The sequence below is a fragment of the Juglans regia genome, chromosome 16 (assembly GCF_001411555.2).
Source record: "Juglans regia cultivar Chandler chromosome 16, Walnut 2.0, whole genome shotgun sequence".
Classification (NCBI taxonomy): Eukaryota; Viridiplantae; Streptophyta; class Magnoliopsida; order Fagales; family Juglandaceae; genus Juglans; species Juglans regia.
Genome location: NC_049916.1, coordinates 4,284,623 through 4,290,362, shown reverse-complemented (window position 1 = coordinate 4,290,362; position 5,740 = coordinate 4,284,623).

The following is a 5,740-nucleotide window of genomic DNA, read 5'->3' as shown; positions in this document are numbered from 1 at the left end:
AAAAATATATAGTAAATATAATTAAAATATATTATAGTATATATTACTAATATATAATATGATAGTATATATTACTAATATATATGATACTATAATAATTAAATGATAATATATATTTATTCCTTTATACTTTACTATACTATAATATATATGATACTATAATATATATATATACACACACTATCATATATAGATATATATATATTATCATATATATATATATATGATAGTAATTTTCATTTAAAACAGATTATATATATATATATGATAGTATATAATACTATATATATGAGTTTATACTTTACTAATATATATCATACTATATATTCCTTTATACTTTACTATACTATAATATATATGATAATATATATGATAGTATATATTACTATATATATGAGAATATAGATTACTAATATATATGATCTTACAAATTCCTCTATACTTTACTATACTATAATATATATGATACTATATATATATATATATACAGTATATATTACTATATATATATATGAGAGTATAGATTATTAATATATATGATCTTACAAATTCCTTTATACTTTAGTATACTATAATATATATGATATTATATATTACTAAATTATAGTATAATATATATGTCTATATTATACTATAGTATACTATTACTTAATATATATAATGTAAAAAATAAATATAATTAAATATTTAATAATAAACGTTCGAACGGTATGTACTTATCGTTCGAAGGCCATATTAGCGATTGAGCGTTTGAAGAAAAACGTTTGAACGGTTTCTAGGGCTTTTGGTGCCTCCTGAAATAGTGGTGGGAATGTATCCCGCCAATCAATGAGTAGTAGACTATTGTTCAAATGGTACTTTAGTCCCGTTCGAACGATTTCACGAAAAATTGTGAAGTGGGAAAACATGTGCTCTGAAATGTTTCACGTTCGACCATCAAATATTGTCGTTTGAACACTAAATGAAAAGTTTAAACACTTCCAGCCGCCGTCAGTCCCTCATTTCCTCTATTCTCCTTTGCATAGTCTCCGTTTTCTTCAAGTAATCCTTCATTCTATGCACATTAAAAAGATGACTGTACACTTGTATTAATTAAAGGTATGATTTTTGTTAATCTACATTGTACATTAACTAATTTTCAAACAAATTATTGATTTTATAGTTTATATATATATTGTGTATGTGTTTATTGGAGTGTTTGGAGTTGCTATTCGAAGTTATTTGAAGGTATGTTTGTCATGTTTTGCATATATAATTTTCTGTTTGTGTGTTTATCTCATTTGTGAATTGATTTGTGATGTTGTGAATTGTTTTCTGAGTTTGTTTTTTGTCTCTATTTCGCGTCTGAAATCTGGGTTGCAACCGTTTGAACAGTATGTGTTTCCGTTCGAACGAATTTTTCCGTTTGAACAGACTTCTACGTGTTCGAATGGTTGTACTCTTGAGTTGTAATACTTAAATTAAAAATAATACTTAAAAAATAATTAATTAAAAAATAAGTAATACTTAAATTATATTTAATACTTAAATTATAATAGACATAAGAATTATTAATACTTAAATTAAAAACAATACTTAAAAAACAATTAATTAAAAAATTATAATGCATAATTAAAAAATAGGTAATACTTAAATTATAATTAATACTTAAAAAATAATAAATATAAGAATTATTAATACTTAAGAAATACTATACTTAAAAAAATATTAATAGTATAAAATAATAATAAAAATACATAATATTTAAAATACATTTGGTTGTATTGTATAATTGTATTATCGTATTTTGCATTGTTGTTGTGTGATATTATCGTATCTTGTATGTCACATTGAAATAACCTTTAGACCCATTCGGGAGTTCGAGAGTTATCAATCCTGTTAAACGGTTGATTGATAATTCTTGAATTGTCCAGAGTAGACAGTTTGGGATTGTAAGATCATTATCGCAAACTATCAAACTGTATCTGTTGCGTCAGAAATCATGATTTTGGTAGAATCTTCCAATATTGTTTTCTGGATATCTAGTTTCGGTTATGGTGCATCAACGTATTACTCGTCGGTGCACACGACCAAACGAGCATATTTAGAGAGTTATGAGGAGATGCTGCTGAAATTTCGTTGGATATGACATATAATAGTTGGTAGGTTGGCGATTATGATCTTACAATTCCGAATGAAATAGGATCAACTACCCAGTGAAAGAAAGAATTTGCACAATATGTAAGATAAATGCTTACTTGTTGATGCATGTGACTGTTTGTAATAGGATATTAGACATGGATAAGAGTTGGATGCAAGTTAGAGATCGGTTTGGTGATGATTACAATATATATGCTGAAAGTCTTAAGAAATTTTTGGAATTTGCATCCTATATAGTTGATAGTGACGGTCGTATTAGATGCCCATGCCGACAATGTAAGAATTTGCGTTCTCATAAGATAGACTTGGTGAGAGAGCATTTGTTTGTCAAAGGTATTGACCAATGTTATACTGATTGGGTCTTACATGGAGAACCATATCTAACGTCCTTTGGGTCTCGACACGAAAAAGAAGATATTGATGAAGATGTACATGTAGAGGTTGTTGGTGATGAATACAAAGAGGATATGGAGTAAATGCTGGGTGACATTGGTGCATGAATGTTTATGGATGAAGGTGATACAAACGCATCAAATTCAAATGATTCGGGCCGTAACACTTTTACACGTTTGTAGAATAATGATTCACAGTGTGAGTCATATCCAGGATGTAGAAGGCACAACAAGTTGTAATTTACAGTTAGACTGTTTCATATAAAATCCATGTGCCGAGTATCTATCAAGATTGTCAATATGTTGCTCGAGTTGTTTAAAGAGGCACTTCTATTTGACAATATTTTACTCTGCAATTTTTATGAAGCAAAATAGTTGAAAATAGGACTTAGGTTTGACTACAACGTAATACATGAATGTAAGAATAAATGTGTGTTATTTCGACGAGAGAATGAACAGCGGAACGAGTGTCCCATTTGCCATGAATCAAGATGGACAACTAAGAAGCATAATGTGATGCGAAAGGTTGTACACCACTTTCTATTGATATTTAAATTATAACAGTTATTTATATCCACTATATCAAACTTGTAAAATATAAAGAACAGTACGCAGCTGCGTAGAGAGAGAGAGAGAGAGAGAGAGACCTTGATAGAAGACATGGCGATAGCCTTTGATGAACCCATCGGGGCCCTGATCGTAGTTAAAGCCAGCTTTCCGAATGAGAGAACCATACCCAAATACCCATATCACCATCTCTCTCCACCTTTTCACTCTCATTTTATCTTCCTTCTAAATAATGCTCGGGCTCTCTGATTTCTCTCTCTCCACGGAATAAGAGACGACGGATGAATGAGAGAGAGAGATAAGCTATCAATCTAGTGGGTTTGGGGAGTGCAATAGGTAGAGACGAGAGGCTTTGACAATTGACACAGGCCAATACAAGTGAGGCTCGTGGAAATTGTCGAGCTTTCACAAGCCACCAGCAACTCGCAAACGACAGCATGAAGACATACCAAGAAGAAAAAAGGAAAGAAAAACGTGGGTCTCATTGCATTTTTTAATTGGTCAACGATTCCTTACGTTTCTTTTACTGTTATTTTACCATCTATTTTACTATTTGAATATGAATTAAAAATTAAAAAAAAAAATTTAATCAACTAATATAATCATATAATTTAATTAAAAATAAATTCAATTAGATAATTACATTAGTTGATTAAATTTATTTTCTATTATATTATGTAAGAATGTCAAATTCTGTGATTTTTAGTTCAGATTCAAAGAGCAAAAAGAAAAAAAATAACTATATAGTAAAATAATAGTAAATGAAGTGTAAGGATATCATTGATTCATTATCCTTTTTAATTTCCATTTAATTTGCATATCAACGAAAAAGGGCATGATATAACTATCACGTAATTTTTTATAATTCTCTAATCAAAGTATTATTATTTTTTAATTTAAATCTATCAAACCAAATGAAATTCAAATAAATTAAAAATTATTTTAGTAAGTAATTGTGCAAAAATTGTGTAATTGTCGTGTTTTTATTATTTCTATTATAAGGAAAAATATTGTCCATCTCTCATTCTCTCTTTTTATCATTCTCAATTATACTTAGAGCTCAACGGTCGGTCACCCGGACTCGTTTGAACTTCCTTGATAAAATAGCCAAGTCATAAATTTGCAGTGTAAAATATCCACAACCGAAATCCATCTTTTCAACCGGCCTATATCATATATTTGCAGTCATAAAATAACCAAAGTCACGTCTAAGTACTCATTTAAAAAAAAAAAAAAAAATGAGTCGACACAAAGAAAAATTAATTTATGAAAAATGAATCTCTATTTTTTAAAAGGAATACACAGTATTTATACGAGTCATAACTATAACTAATATTACTCTATATAAAACCGGTTTTTGGCCTCTCTCCTCTTCATTTTTATCTCTAGGCTACATCATCCATTTCCTCCTCATTTATGAATCCATGTAGATCCACAACCTTGATTTGTGCAGTGATCCACGACCGTGGCCGAGGGTCACTTTGGATAGGTGCCATGGATCTCCTTGGTTAAGGCCATGCATATATTGGGCCCTCAAGGGTCAAGTTGAGTATTGTAACATACAAACTGATCATCATGCATATGTTGGTGCTTTATCTTGGTTGATCTAAGGAGAAATTTCTATGGGTGAGAAGGAATGTAAAGAGGAAGTTGGGCATAGGCTCTGTTAGTTGTTTTTGGGCACTGAGATCAAATGGTGGTTGGGAAAATTCGCGCGCCTGTCAAACCGACGGGCAGGGTCGAAAGCAAATGGAAAATATATGTCATCATGTCTAGGTAAGGGCAGTATCTCCCTAGCTACTTCACTTGTTATGTGACACATTTTAAATGATTATCATTTAAATGGCTGACATATGAAGCTATTTTAAATAGACCATTGTTATGCTATGTGTGACAATTATGATGAATAGTACGAAAAAGAGAAAATAAGAAAACACATAGATTTAACATAGTTCTGCATTATGCCTACATCTACAAGAGCGTGGTCTGAATTTTTATTAACTATCAAAGTAGGGTTACATAATGTTGTATTTATACTAACCTTGGCCATATAGAGGTATTAGAAAATTTCAATAATACCCAACTTGTACCGTCGTTATGCTCCGCTTCGCTTGGTACGCTACCCTCCTCTCACTCCATTCTCCTTCACTCTCGACATCAAGCTGCTTTCTCTATATACGTGTTCCACTCAATATGAGATACATACTACAACAACCATGTTAACAAGTGTAGTCGAGGATGACAATATCTAAATGAATAGTAGCATTGCTCCTATACACAAGAAATCAGACTTCTTTGATCCCCTCAATCTATCTTGGTTATTTATCTAACACATGATACGAGATGTGATATCTCTTTCATACAAAAAATAGAAAGAAAGAAAGAAGAAAAGTAATTATTTTTTAATATATAAAAAAATCGATTGTAGTACGTACCGATCTTTCAAAGCAAATAATGAAAAAAAAAGAAAAACTAAAGAATGAAAAAGAAAGGAAAAAAGAAAAAGAAAAGATATTTTGGAAATATGTATCAATTCTCTAATATTGCAAATATTTCATCAAAAAGATTATACATTGGCATGAATACGTATAATAATATTCAATTCCCTACTGCAAACTCATGATCACATGCCTTGAAATTAA